The 15,790-nt window shown below is 48.9% G+C and overlaps 1 long non-coding RNA gene across 1 annotated transcript in view; it reads right to left on the bottom strand.

Moving 5' to 3' along the window:
• Nucleotides 1-236: 236 nt before the first annotated feature.
• LOC146805935 (uncharacterized) overlaps nucleotides 237-15,790 on the bottom strand; it is a 77,858-nt gene continuing 62,304 nt past the window's right edge. Inside the window, exons 4-5 of the long non-coding RNA XR_014967528.1 lie at nucleotides 6,112-6,195; nucleotides 237-391 (exon numbers count right to left, since the gene is read on the bottom strand). This is a non-coding gene — a long non-coding RNA (uncharacterized LOC146805935). The remainder of the gene's footprint in view (nucleotides 392-6,111; nucleotides 6,196-15,790) is intronic.

Raw genomic sequence — 15,790 nt, forward strand, 5'->3', positions numbered from 1 at the left:
AGACATAGTACATATAATCCGTGTCCATTTCTGCTTGCCAGTGCATGCGTTAGTATATTAAACCAGACCTATTAGCTTTGCCAATGTTTGTTTTAACATTAGTTTGACAAAACGATACAAGGACACTGCGGTGTACATAGTTTAACTGCTTTTATGAACTCTATCACGTTGATATTTTACAGTTCAGCAGAAATGCAACTTTAATTTCCCTGAAACAGTATAACATTTTCCAAGTGTTTCATGGGAGTTTTTCTTTATAGAACATCTCTGGATGGATGGATTCGCTTCTATGGTGCATCATCTTTTCCCGTTGTTATTGAGTATAAAGAATCATGTTCAGAATCAGCCCGGTGAATATTTTTCCCAAGTGCAATCCCAAACTCTCCACACACTAAAAAACAGAAAAGTGGCATTTTACAATCTACTTCGTGGCTGATTTAAGGAGTCAGATGGAAAAGTGATAGATAAGAAAAAGCAAACAGTTCCCACAACAAATATCATAAAATAAAGGTTACCAGATATGTGGGAAACTTCTTATGTTAGGATTTTCAATCTGAGGGGAAAGGTCAATTAAAACACATATTAATCTGACGACGAAATTACACCAGAGGAAGGCTTGGGAAAATGCGTGCGTAGTGGGTGATCAAAGGGAAAAAACAACCAATTTCCAACCCATATATCCACAAATGTTTACAGCCACAGCTCTGGTGGAGCCAACATTTTTAGGGCTCGCGCCTGCGTTGCAGTGCGTAACACTGCTCGCGCAGCGAGAGCCCTTTTGTATGGGGTTTTGAAAGCTGACCACACGCTCGTGCGTGTGATCAGCTTTCACCGTCAGGCATTGGCTTTCGCGTGTTTTTTTTTTACAAAAAAAGGCACGCGATTGGGCAAAGGCGGGCGTATGTCCCGCCTTTGCTATGCCCATTCCCTACAGTGGCTAGCACGCGCAGCAGCGCACGTTTGCCTTGCTGTCGCTGCCGTGCTCCCCCCCCCTCTGGGGTGCGCGCGCACCACTAGTTGTTGACAATAGCGATCGCGTAACATTAAAAGTAAAGCACGGGTGCTGCGATTATAGCAAAAGTAAAGAAATAGATTTTTTTCCTACTTTTGATGTTATAAGTAAAGCGCGGGTGCCGCGATTATACCAAAAGTAAAGAAATAGAAAAAAACATCTATTTCTTAGCTTTTGGTATAATCGCGGCACCCGCGCTTTACTTTTAACATTAAAAATAAAGAGTCAGTGCCGCGATGCTTGTTCTTTATTTGATTTGTTTCTGGCGCGGATGGCGATCCTGGAGGTCACCTGATCTGATTAGTGTGTCCGTCTCAGTGAAGCACCTTCACATGCCTAGCGCCACTCACGGGTACAGGCAGGCCTTCGGGCACGGCATCCTATTAGGCAATCCAGCTGAGAGGCCCTGCATCAATTTCCGTCCGAACGCAACTCCAGGTGAGAGGCCTTGCATGGCTCCCAAATGTAGCGCTACTCCACTCTGAGAGGCCGTGCATCACTTTCCCATCGGAACGCTACTCCAGCTGAGAGGACTTGCACCACACCCAAATGCAGTGCTACTCCACTCAAGAGGCCGTGCATCAATCCTCATTGCAGCAGGGCTCCAGCTGAGAGGCCCTGCACCACTCCAAAATGCAGTGCTACTCCACTCGAGAGGCCATGCATCCATTCTCATTACAGTGCTACTCCAGCTGAGAGGCCTTACAACGCACCCAAATGCAGTACTGCGCCACTCGAGAGGCCATGCATCACTTTCCCATCGGAACGCTACTCCAGCTGAGAGGACTTGCACCACACCCAAATGCAGTGCTACTCCGCTCGAGAGGCCGTGCATCACTCCTAATTGCAGCAGGGCTCCAGCTGAGAGGCCCTGCACCACTCCAAAATGTAGTGCTACTCCACTCGAGAGGCCATGCATCCATTCTCATTACAGCGCTATTCCAGCTGAGAGGCCTTACAACACACCCAAATGCAGTACTGCTTAATGCTGAGAGGCCCTGAACCACTTCCCTTTCCAGGTCGCCCTCTTGCGGAAAGGCTCTGCATTGCTTCCAGATCAGCTGAGAGGCCGTGCACACTTCCATTCCAGGTTTATCCCCAGCTGAGAGGCCCTGCTTTACTTCCCATTTGAGCTCTAAGGTCAGCCCAGAGGCCCCTAAATACTTCGACTCCAGCTGTACCTCACTGACAAGCCATGTATAACTACATTGTAATTTCACTCTCAGCTAAGAGGCTCAACATCGCTAACAAATCATTTTCCTCCAGCTGAGAAGCCCTGCACCACTTCCAATCCATTTTCTGTTGTTAACTGAGGTCAATCCATCATTTCTATTCCGTCTCTGCATGTAGCCGAGAGGCCACACATCCTTTTTATTCCTGTTTTATTTCGAGCGGAGAGGCCCTTTCTACCTCCTAGCTGATACCTGTGCTTTACAGGCATTTTTAAGCCCAGGGTAACACATTTCATCCCGGAAAAGAGGTCTTCCAGGGGGCCTAGAAGTCCTCTGAAAGGACCACCGACTGTCACTGTGGAAGGAATGCAAAATCTGGACCGGTACTTCAATGGACAAAGGACAAAGGAAGGGCATTTCAGGGGCAGAAGGTGAGCTGGAATAGAGGGCTGGTGTCCACATTTCAAACCCCAGGCAGGTCTATATGGGACTTACAGGCCTCGCTGATTCAGTGAGAATCAAACTGTCAGATGAACCCTGCAGAGGTCAGTGTGGCAGCGGACATCTATGCCAAGTGTTCAAGGGCAGAGTTAACAGGATACCCCTGGCTGGTTTTGGTCGCCCCCCAGATCCAACCGCGCCTCAAACATGCACGCACCTCAGCAGGATGTCCAGCGCCCACCTGAATCTCAACCCCACCAGAAATAGAAACAACTGGTCCACACCTGGCATAACAACAAGAATCTGGAGACTTTGAACACAAACTGTCACCCAGCGCCAAATCACTAGGATTTACCCTTGACACCAACCTCAAGGAACACATCGCCAAAACTATTGAATATCCTCCTTATATGCTCACATCTGGATGGTGGTAACACCCTGCTCACATCACATCACATAGCCCACACAGACCTCACCAAAGGACATCTTATTCACTGCAGCCTGCCTCTTTAAAAGCCAGTAGAAATATGACCACATCACCCCCATTCCGATGAAACTCCACTGGCTCTTTTTGTCCTTCTGTACCATCTTCGAAAACAGCAGCATCGTCTAAAAAAAAAGCCATCATGACCAGCACTTCTGCCTATCTGGCTGACAAGCACACCTGCAGCCAGGACACCATCGACTGGAGACGAAGAAGTGCAAAAACAGGAACAAGCATTGGCAAAGCTGTGCTTACTTATGTCAGCACAGACACGCTCAAATGTGCATTGTCAAAGTAATTGTAAAATCGGCCACATGTTTAACAACTGTTATATAATCACGTGTTTTGCACAAACTGCACCCAATAATACAGCAATTTCTTTTTGGAACTGAAATTGTTTACTGCTATTACATAACTAAATGGCAACCATGTTATCAACCACAGAAAAACGTATAATTAGTTAAAACATGCAAACACTTAAATTCATGCCTTGAAGCTTAACTTCACCTGTCCACAACAAGTGCATAGCCCCCAAAGTATTTTATCAGGATTAGACACTCGCTGAAATGCACCGAATCCGTTCTCAGCACATTCTCCTGTCCCCTGAGATGCCCACTCTCCCTCGTCTCCCACCGGTACCAGCGCAAACTTAGCATCAGCATCACTCTAATTTCTAAACAAGCACTTGCAATGCAATAGGTCTCGCATTTACGTGAGTTTTAGCTATTGGCATTGTAAATGACAATGACTTTTATTTATGTTTTTGTTTTTAAAATGTAAATAAAAGGCATTATAATTTACAATGCCAATAGCTTAAACTTTCGTAAATGCGAGACTTATTGCATTGCAAATGCTTGTTAATCTGGTGTTGAATAGTTAGTTAGGAAGCCCTGCCACAGTCAAGAGGACCCTTTGACAAGAATGCACTTGAGTGCAAGAACCATTAGGAACTGAAACACATTGAGTAAAAAAAATTGACATTTTGTTACTCCCAGTCAAGAAAAGTGTAACAAATGCCTGATACTTAGCTGCAAATTCCCCCAAAGAAATCTTTAAAATAGCCAAATCTCTGATCTCCCCCCCCCCCGAGCGTTTGCCACCCGACGGCGCGCAAACTCGTTGTAATAATTTAGCCACCTTCTTTTCCCAGAAGATTCAGGCCATTTACTCCTCATTCTCCACTGGTAGTGGTGACACGGAACCTACCATCACAACTGAGTCCGACCTCTCGGCCCCCAGCTCGTTGGTCAAGTTCCCCCTCCTAGACTCTATCACATTAGACAGAATGATCCCTAAAGTCACCTCGGGTTCCCCCAACGACTCAGCACCTCCGCAGACTCTCATCAAGGTCATTGATGCCATCTGCCCAGTCATTTTGAATGTCCTCAACGCCTCTATCACCTCCAACTCAGTCCCAGCTCCTTGGAAGTGTGCAATGGTTAGGGCCCTCTTGAAAAAGCCCACCCTAGATCAGAACAACTTGGCCAATTTTCGCCCTATCTCCCTACTCCCCTGGATGAACTGCTGGAGAGGCACATCAATAACATCCTAGTAGATTATTTAGAATCAAACAACCTGCTTTGTGCCTCTCAGACGGGGTTCCGCCCTCAACACGGAACTGAAACTGCCCTCATAGCAGTCACGGAAGAAACTAGAGCCGTGCTGGACCGGGGAGGAAAAGCAGCCATTATATTACTCGACCTCAGTGCCGCGTTCGACACTGTTAACCATGCCACACTATTACACCGTCTGAAGGGCATGGGCGTGTCGGGCGCGGCCCTGGAATGGCTGACTTCCTTCCTGGATGAGCGATTTTTCCAGGTGTTTGAGGGCGAGGTAGTTTCCTCTAAGCAACCACTTAGCTGTGGTGTCCCTCAGGGCTCGTCCATGAGCCCCACACTTTTTAACGTATATATGCGACCTCTAGCTGAGATAGTCCAGCCCTTCGGTGTGCGTATTGGCACCTATGCGGACGACACCCAACTGGTGGTCTCGCTGGACCACACTGAAGGGTCGTCCAACACCTTGGGCTCGTGTCTAGAGGCCGTTGCTAAGTTGATGCAATTCTCCTGTCTTAAGCTAAACGGGGAGAAGACGGAGATTATGTTATTGGGCAACTCTCCACCGACCACTCTGGCCTCTATTTGGCCCACATGTCTTGGCGCTCTTCCCCCCCTAAACCTCAGATAAAGAGCCTTGGAATCTGGCTCGACAAAGCGCTGGACTTCTCGGTCCAGGCCACCAAAACTGCCTCCACGTGTGTTGGGCTAATGAAAATGCTTCGTAAAATCCTTCCTCTGCTTCCTTTCCAGGCGAGGAGAATCATGGTTCAGGCCCTGATACTGGATTATGGAAATGCTCTATATCTAGGTGCCCCGGCAGCAGTGATCAATAGGCTCCAAGTTACGCAAAACTGTGCCGCCCGATTACTGTTCAACATTCCCCGTTGGCAGTCAGCCAAGAATGCTCTAAAGGAACTGCACTGGCTCCCAGTGGCTGCTAGAACACAGTTTAAAGCTATGTGCATTGTGCACAAATCTTTCCATCGTACTGGCCCTGCCATCCTGTTCCTCTTAGTCGTGCCCTACGCCCCGTCTAGAGCCCTTCGCTCCGGTTCACTACATTTAGTATCCACAACAAAAATCACCAAAGCCCGTAGGGGCGGCCGTTCCTTTTCCCATACCGCCGCCAGACTGTGGAATTCTCTTCCCTTGGTCCTTAGAGAGAATGAGAATCGGCTGGCTTTCAGGAAAGCCTTGAAAACTCATCTGTTCACAAAAGCGTGTTAATTCACCCTGCAGCCCGCCAGAGTAATCAGTCGAAGCGCTGCGAGGCCTCCGGGTAGTTACGCGCTATATAAATATAATTTTTCATTTCATTTCATACCTGCAACTACGTCATTGTACTACGGATATTTAAAACTTTCTCTCATTCACAAAAATAACCCAATTTTCTCGGTATTGTTCCCAATTCTAATGGTAGTTGCAGTTTAGAGAAATTACCTGTATCAACAGGCGCCTTGCCTTCTTCAGTCATTCAAGTCCTGCAACTCCAAAAAAACTCGTCCTGCAGAATGTGCGTCTTTTCTTTAGAGTTTACAAGAAAAAAAGAAAAAACAGGGTTACTCCATCTATACTCCCAAGGTCAGGAACAACACTCCTCATCAGTTCCACTAGAGCCCCACTCTAGATCAGGAGGGAACTGAAGCATCCCCTCTGTAAAGAATTCTGCATCTCAGCACCGTAGAACCCCGCTCCGCACCCATCTGCACATTTTAAGCGATTCCCCACTTGCTCTCTTGGGTGTACCTTCTACGGTGTTTTGTTGCTCCTAGGTTGATTTGAGCCATATAAAGACATATGCACACACACATAAATATGTACATACATGTATATATTTATTGAAGGTGCCAAGGGCCAGTTTGCTGATGATCCATCTTTCCTCTTTTATTGATCTATCTTGGTCCAATCATTCTGCCATCCTTTATAAACATCACCGCAGACAAAGGCTTCACGTTCCATGACTATAGTTCCGAAACAACCCTAGCCCAAAACAAATCTTGAACAGTTGTCCACCTTCTTGGCATGACTAAGCTCTTTAACATTTGGATTACTACACCACCACCATACCCAAGAAACCCTGAAAATCCTGCAGGCAACCCCCATGACGTCTTTGTATACCAATGAGGTAACCACTGCCAAAAGATGCTGCAGACATATTGAACATCCGCAGAGGGCATGATATTCCCCCATGAAAGGGAACTCTGCAGATATGAAGACCACAAATACAAGACTCGAACTCCTTCCAATCATTCCCGCCTTGAGAATTACAACAATCCTACCAAAGAGGCTTTTCCTTTGTTAAGAGACTTGCTCACTTTGCGCTACTAAGTCCACTCCTATACCCTCGCTACAATTGTGAACTAGTCTCTCTGACTTCTTTCAATTTAAGATAGAAACCATCCTGAAACTCTCACTATCTCTGACCCTCTTTACCGCCAACCTAATGTTCCTTACTAGGCATTCCCTCCTACATACTCCCTCTTTCACTTTATGAATCTATCCAAAATTAGATCCTTTACTTCTGGTTCAATGTTAGATCCCTGTCTGCCCAGACTTATTAAAACCTTTTCACCTACTTTTGCCCTGCCCTAAGATCCATGTGCAACCCATCACTGGCAACGGGCCGAGTCCCTAAGGTTTGAAAAAAACTCTAGTCATCCCTTTCTACAGAAAATTTCTACAGCCCTAATCTGTCAACCAACTATAGACCCATTTCTCTTCTCCCTTATGCAGCTAAAGTGCCCAAATCCATTGTCAATCAACAACTCTTCCTCAATGTCGAGTCTAACATTATCTCACCCTCCTTTTAACCTGTCTCTTTAGATCTTTAAAACTGCCCTACTCTTCATGACCAAAGACATTCATCAACTGCTAGACAAAGGTGGCTCAGTGGCACTTATCTTATTGGACCACAAACAGCTTTCAACATAGTATCTCACTCTAAACTTGTGATAAATTGGGTTGTTGGTTGATTGGGGTGTTAATCCTGCTCAAACAACAGTCACAATCCCTCTCAGAGTGAACCACATAAGTTAACCCTCTGGTAGCTTGGCACAAAAGCAGTTAGGCTTAACTTACAGGCAATGTGTAAAGTAGTTGTGCAGCACACCAAGAGCAATAAAGCGAAAACACAGCAACTGAAAAATCTGACTACAACTTTAGAAAAAAGAGAGTACATTTTAATAAATTGTTTGACCCAAAAATGACAAAAATCCAATCAGTAATACTGGAGTTGTGAATTTTTAAACTTTAAGGTAAAAACTAGCACCTTAGCTCTAGTGCCTTTACGTATATAAGGTATATATGGATAGAGTACAGGGGAGGAGAGATGGGCTGGTCGTCTCCTGTCCTGGTTGATTCAGCCGGAAATGCATGGGTCCCCGATCATGCGCATACGGACAGCTGATGGTCTAACTCTGCACGATCCAGGAGAAATCAATGCCCTGTTCAGTAATTACTTTAGGGCCCTTTATACTGCCCCCCTGTGATGTCTGGTGAATCTGTTGGTGCGTTCTCGGACTCGTTAGACCTCTGCACATTAGATGCGGAAGTAAGTGAGGAATTGGGTGGACTGGTGACCCTGGAGGAAGTACCGGGAGCCATCGCCGCTATGGCTAATGGGAAAACGTCTGGCCCAGATGGCCTGCCGGGGTAAATTTACAAGAAATACGGGTCTGAATTAGCTCCGAGACTGGTGACCTTATATGAGGAGTCACTTCAGTTGGGTTATCTGCCGGACACCACACAAGATGCACTGGTGATCCCACTCCCCATGACTGCATCCCCGGATGCAGAGGTAAAAGACTATAGGCCCCTCTCTTTGCTTAATACTGATTTTAAAATACTTAGTAAAGTATTGGTGCTCAGGTTGCTCCCGCATATGCAGGAACTAATCCATGTTGACCAAAATGGGTTTATCCCCTCCTGCAATACCTCGTATAACCTTCGTCGGCTGTACTCGGTGCTGTACCATCCAGAGGCGCAGACCCTCCGGCAGGCTGCCGTGTTATCGATTGACCTAGAGAAGGCCTTCGACACTGTGGGATGAGACTGCCTGCTGGCGGTTATGAGGCGCTTGGGTATGGGTGACAGATGGGTGGCATGGGTGCAACTGCTGTATACTCGTCCTACAGCCTGGGTCAAGACCGGTAAAACCATCTTCCCACAATATCACGTAGCACGAGGTACCCGGCTGGGTTGCCCCTTGTGGCCATTTCTATTTGCCTTGGTGATAGAACCTCTGGCTGAATTATTTCCGCAACAGAGAGAAGGCATGGGGTTGACAATAAGGGAAAGGATGTATATCATTTCTCTTTATGCAGACGATTTATTAGTCTACCTTTGTGTAAAGGTGCAGAGACAGCCCTACAGCACTTGGAGGCATATGGGGAACTGTCAGGCTTACGGGGCAATAAGAATAAAACGTACTTGTTCCCGGTGGCCGGACCATTAGCGCAACCCCCGGATGTACCCGTGGATCTTAACTGGGCATCAGACACCTTTAAATATCCTGCTGTCCAAATCTTCCACTCGCTAGAAGATTTAACAGAGGGAAATTTTGACAAAGCGCTGCGGTTGCTTATACCTAGTGTTTTGTATGCTACTCCTCCCCATAATAGCTAGAATTTCCCTGGCAAAAATGGTTATGCTCCCTCACTTGTTATAATATTTTGCCAACATGCCAGTGTTAACGTCTATCAGCTGGTTTCACAATCTAGATTCCCTAGTAAGAGACTTAATCTGGGGGGATGGTAGGTGCAGAGTGTCGCTCCAGGTATTGAGACGTCCTATTGATGCGGGAGGTTTGGGAGTACATGACTTTGAGCTCTACCAGCTTGCTGCTCAGCTGCAATGGCTGGCCCAATGGCTGGAAATAGTGAACGCTGAAGGGACCTTTTTAATGGAACCTTGCCAGAGCCCCAGTCTGCTGTTGGCAAAGCTTCTGGTACATGCAACAAAAGTTCCCTACACCTCGATACTGCAGACCATAGCGCTGCAGTGCTGGAGGCGTTGCATTAAGAGAATCCCTTATACCCCAAAATATTCACCGGAGTTGCCCCTGGTGGTATTGCCGCACAGCGAACCACAACAGATCATAACTGCGGAGCAGATGGTGCCTTGGGTGGCGGTGGGTCTCGAGAATATGGGGGACTATTACCATGAGAAAATGTGCTCCCCTTTGCGGAACTGATGGAGAGCTGCGACTTACCCTCGGGCCAGTTCCTCGTATATGATTCACTGCAGCGAGCGTTTGAGAAGTTAAGGGGCTGGAATAGTGAAGAGCCAGAGACGCACAGGGTGTTACACTCACTGATTACCCTGGGCACAGCGAGACAACAAATCAAATGGTTTTATGCGTCTTTAGGCGAGGCCTCACTGGCCTCCCCTGCTGCGATTGCAGGGGAAATGGGAAAGAAACCTGGGAAGGGATCTAACTGACGCAGAATGGAGCCGAGTCCTGGAATCTCCTAAGAAACTATCACGGAACACACAACTGAAATATGTTCAATTTAATTACGTACACATGACTTATTTGACACCGCATGGGATCTTTGTCACCTTCGGGGGTAGGGAGCCGAGGCGATGACCGAGATGCAGCCGGGAGGATGCCGACTTTATACACATGACCTGGGAATGCGGGGTCACGCAAATATTTTGGCATGAAGTACTCTCTAAACTCAATAACACGTGAGGGCGTGCACTTAACTATACAGCAGACGTTTGTTTATTAGGACTCTTCCCTAGACCACCGAAGCGTAAAGTAGGAAACAGGCTTATAGATTTGGCACTTGCGCTAGCCAGGAGGCGTATAGAAATCATGTGGAAAGCATCCGTGGGGCGGCAGGTGAATGTCTGGAAGAGGGAGGTGACTACCTGAGCTGGAGCAGAGGAGAGAGCACTGCGCAGGGAAGAATTGAGGGGGCTGCGTCAACGCCCAATAGCAGAACAGTGGAGGGACACATTGCATGTCTGGGAAAATCCAAGCCCTCCAAGTAGCATGTATGGAGAAAGTGAACCCCCCTCAGCCTAAAGTCGAGAGACGAGACAATGCCATTCTATCTGCAAATAGAGACGCGCTGGGCCCCGCCAGACAGTTAAAAGTTCTGTTCTTAATCTTTTGTTTGACAAGACCCTTGTATATATGATCCTGAGATGGCAGAGACACCATGCACCCAGAAATAGCTATGTAAATGTAAATGTGGGTGTACTTGTAAAGCGCACTGTGACTCCATGGAGTATCCTGGCGCTGAAGACCGCTGGGGAACCCGTCCTGTCCCGAGCTGTAAGGAAAACATGAAATCCTAGGAGGCAAGTCGGCATGGGAACAGTTATTTTAAAGATAGACCAAGTAATGGCCAGAATGAGTAGTATTAAAAGATGGGTACCACACCTACTATGCCCCTTTCTGAAGACACGCTTGGGACCCAAAGTGCTTAGTAATCATAAAAAACTCTGTAATATTCCCAATGTAAGAGAGCCTATATGATTAATGTTTATACAATAGTATGTGTTGATAAATGTATATAATGTATATCGAAATGCCAATAAGCACATATTTTCTTTTTTTTTTTCTTTTTTTTAATTAGAAACCGTTAGCACACAGTAAAATACAGACAAGGGCCTACAACCACCAGGGCCGGCCGCTATAGAGCCCGAAGGCCCGCAGTGCAACGCCACACATTCAAATGAGCCCGAGGCAAAGCGCCCGGCAGTTCGTGAGCACATATAACAGGCCGTGGCCATAGGCCAGGAGCAATCGGAAACAACAGTTTCGTTTTCTATTACATATAAAACACACTCAAGGCAATGAGAGTCCGAAATAGCAGCGTGCTCTTCCAAGGATAGGGAACAACATACAGTGTCCAAAGCAGTTCCTGTCCGGAAGCGGCAGAGGGGGGCAACGGGAAAACAGAGCATGGAACACACCTCATACCCTCCCGCAGAATGCGCGGCTAGGGGGTCAAAGCGATATCGACCTCTACTGGCAGCAGCGGGGTGCAGATACTTCCACGATAAAAATTCCAAGGACCCCATACCCTAGTCCATTTCCCTGGCTTGCCTCTCGCCACATACACCGTCTTTTCCCTAAACATACACCAATCCATATTCTCCTTCCATACCTCGATCGTGGGCGGCCTCGGGGAGCCCCACAACTGTGCAATGTTACGCTTAGCCACCATGCACCCCAAGGTCACCCACTGTGTCTGTGCCGCATTACAATCATTCGGTTCCCAGACATTCAACAAACACCTCCTAGCCTCTGGCAACAGGGCAACTTGCGTGACCTCCTCCATTACAGTGTGGATACCGTTCCAAAATCGCACAACCTCCGAACATTCCCACAAGATATGAAGAAAGGTGCCTGGCAGGCCACATCCACGTTTACACAGTCCATCCATCGAATAACCCATACGCAGCAAACCGGGCCCCGTGATATACACTCTATGAAGGATCTTCAGCTGTACAAACCGGAAGCGGGCCGGGATCGCCACCTCTTTCGGGGAGGCCACCGCCGATACCCAGTCCTCATCGTCCAATTCCAAGCCATCGCCTGTCCATGCCTCCCGCAGACGGAGAAGCAAGTCCGCGCGATCATTAATGATTTTCTTATAAATCAGAGAAATAGTGCTGTCGGGCACGTAGCCATCCAGCACTCGATCCTCCAGTGGGGAATACTCGGGGATAGCAGCAGCGTCCGGAAAGACCGAACACAGCGCATGGTGGACTTGAGCATACCGGAAGTACTCTCTATCGTTTAATTTGTATTCCATTTTAAGCATTTCAAACGTTTTGAAAGCTCCCTTCACCCAAAGATCACCCACCTTACATATACCAATCATATCCCATTTCTCAAAGCCTTTCGATCTCCACAAACAGCCCAACCGCCCAGAGGCATACAACGGCGTCGCCCGAGTCAAGCGATCCTTCCACCCCATCGCAGCATTCGCCGCGTGCCACACATGTACCGCCACCTGCGTGGGTCCCGTCAACCGCGTGTCCGGGGTTACCGAGTACAATGCCCGATTATAGTCCCCACCCGGGATCAGAAATGTATCCATCTCGAAGGCCGGGTTTAGGGCAGGACCGTATATTCCGTGGTTCACCGCCGCCAACTGAGACGCCCAATAGTATCGTTTAATATCGGGGAGGGCGACCCCCCCCATCGTACCAAGGGAGCGTCAACTTGGCGAGAGCAATCCGCGGCCGCCCGTCCCAGAACAGTTGGCGCTGAAGACCCTCCACCTCCCGGAAATAGCGGGCTGGCACGACATCTAGAGTATTCTGCAAAGCGTACAAAAAGCAAGGTAGCGACATCATTTTAAACAATGCCGCCCGTCCGAGCGGTGAAAGCGGAAGTCGTCGCCACCTCGCGACGTCGGCCTTCAATCGCTGGAGGGGAGGGAGAAGATTTCGCTAATAGCGGACCGCGGGATCCAGTGAGATGAAGATTCCCAAATATTTGAACCCCCGGGTAGCAATCTGAATAGGGCAATCCCGTGGCAGGAGGGGGGCATCCCCTGAGAGGACGTAGACGCACGACTTGGCCCAGTTGATGACCAGGCCGGAGTTGCGACCAAAGGAATTCAGTACATCCACCAATACAATTAGCGACTGTCGGGGGGAGGTGAGATACAGAAGGATGTCATCCGCGTAAAGGGAGACACGGTCTTCAAACTCCGGCGTCCATCTAATGCCACGCAACGACGGCTCCCAACGCAACCAGGCGGCGAGAGGCTCTAAAGAAAGTGCAAAGAGAAGGGGTGATAACGGACATCCCTGCCGCGTACCTCTCCCCAGTGCGAAGGGAGCCGACACCCTACCATTCACCACCACCTGAGCCAGTGGGTCAGCATATAGTAATTTTACCCAACCAATAAACTCAGGGCCGAACCCAAATTTCGCCAACACGGCCCAAATATATGGCCACTCCAAAGTGTCGAACGCCATAGTAGCATCTAAGGATGCCAAGATGGCCGGCTCACGTATGAATTCCGCTCTAGCAAGCACGCCGTGCAACCGCCTCAAATTTAGAGCGGTATTCCGATGGGGTATAAAACCAGACTGATCCTGATGAATCAAGTCGCCCACGACCCGAACCAGTCAGTTAGCCAACACCTTAGCCAGAATTTTGGATTCTGCATTCAGCAGCGAAATGGGCCTGTAGGAGGCGCAGCGATCTTGCAGCTTCCCCTCTTTGTGTATCACAACTATGGTGGCGAGGCGTTGGTCAGGGGGTAGGAAGCCCACCGCACGTGCCGCAAGAAACATGTCCCGAAGATACGGCGCTATCTTATCGGGACGCAACTTGTAGAGTTCAATGGGAAGACCGTTAGGACCCATGGCTTTACCCGATGCGATCGAGCGAGTGGCCAGAGCGATCTCATCTGACGACAACTTCGCCTCCATCAATACTGCATCAGCCTCCGATAGGGTTGGCAATGCAATGTCTCTAAGCAACAGACGAGAGTCCTCCTCCGAACGCCCAGAGACCGGAGAATATACTCCGCGGAAATGAGCCGCGAAGCAGTCAACGATCTCAACCGGGTCAGTCACACTCACTCCATCCGTCCTCTCCACAATGGGCACCACCCTGCTCGCTCTCTCCTTCTTATCCAACCAAGCAATCAGCTTTCCGGCCTTATCCCCCACATCATACAGTCGCCCTTGCTGTTCTCTACCCATCTCTTTAGCAGCTTCCGTGACTAGCGCTCTATAATCTGATTGTTTGAGGCTGAGAACATGCAATTTCTCATTAGTAACTCCACGCTCCAAGTCCTCCTCCATTTCAGCTATCTCAGCTTCCAGGTGGACCACCTCTGCCCTCCCGCACCTCTTAGCATGGGAGATAAGGGACAAGGCCTGCCCCCGGATCACCACTTTATAAGCCTCCCATAGGGAGACAGCCGACGACACCGACCCCACATTATCAGTGAAGTAGTGATCAGTGGACTTGACCAGCTCCGCGCGGATCTTGGGGTTACGAAGATACCAGGGGCTAATGGGTGCCACTCTCCCCTCTGCCCCAGGGACAACCCTCAGTTGCAACCATATAGGGGAATGGTCAGAGATACCCCGGGCTAAATGACGCACCTCCCCAATCATCCCAGCTTGGATCGCCGGCATAAGCATGTAATCAAGTCTCGAGAGACTCCCATGGGCCCCCGAGTGAAAGGTATACTGCGCCTGTCCCGGGTGCGTCAATCTCCAGCAATCTACAAGTCCCAAAGTGTCCAAAAAAAAACCCAACCAGTCCTGAGCCCTAGGGAGATCCCTGGGGGGGTGACGGTCCTCCAACCCGGAGACAACTGCATTAAAGTCACCACCCAACACCAGAACCCCCCCAGGGAGTCCCAGGACCAAACGCCCCAAATCAGCAAATGTGGCCGTTTGTAAGCCCGGAGGCATGTACACAGCCACGAGCGAAATAGTCCTGCCCTCCCACCTCCCCACCAGTGCCACATATCGCCCCCTATCATCGTGAAGCACCTCGTCCACTTCCAATGGGAGAGAGGCCCTAACCAGAATGCCCACTCCCCTAGAGCCAGAAGTGAAACCAAAGTGAGCGGCAAGGCGATAGCCCCTCCTATTTAGGGCCTGGAAGGAGTTCCCAATCAAATGTGTCTCCTGCAGGAAAACAATGTCAGGTGAAATCCGCTTCAAGAACTGCAACACCACCCCGCGCTTGATCCTGTCCCCCAGTCCATTCACATTCCACGAAAGGATTCTCAATTCCCTACCCCCCATCCCACTCCCGCACATGGTACCCACATCCCGGAGAGCACAATCCGGATACGTCAGCAGAAAACTTCACATTGCCTTGCAAAACAAAAAAACAATCCCCAACAACCCCCCTCCCCCACAGTCCCGGAACCACAACTCCCCCCTCCCTGCACCCCTGCTTGAGCCCATACAGCCCCCCCAACTTGCAGTGTGCCTGTCGCCCTAACATGTACCACAAAAAGAACCCCAGAAGGAGGAAAAGGCCCCAATAAGCTCCCGCAACCCCAAAGCATTTGAAGGGCATGTTGTGCAAAATTAGAGTGCAATTGAGCCAAGGTACAAAACATCGCTAGTCCAGTCCATCGCCAGGAACCAAGTTCTAGTCCTGCTCCACCAC

Source organism: Triturus cristatus, chromosome 8 (genome assembly GCF_964204655.1).
Source record: "Triturus cristatus chromosome 8, aTriCri1.1, whole genome shotgun sequence".
Classification (NCBI taxonomy): domain Eukaryota; kingdom Metazoa; phylum Chordata; class Amphibia; order Caudata; family Salamandridae; genus Triturus; species Triturus cristatus.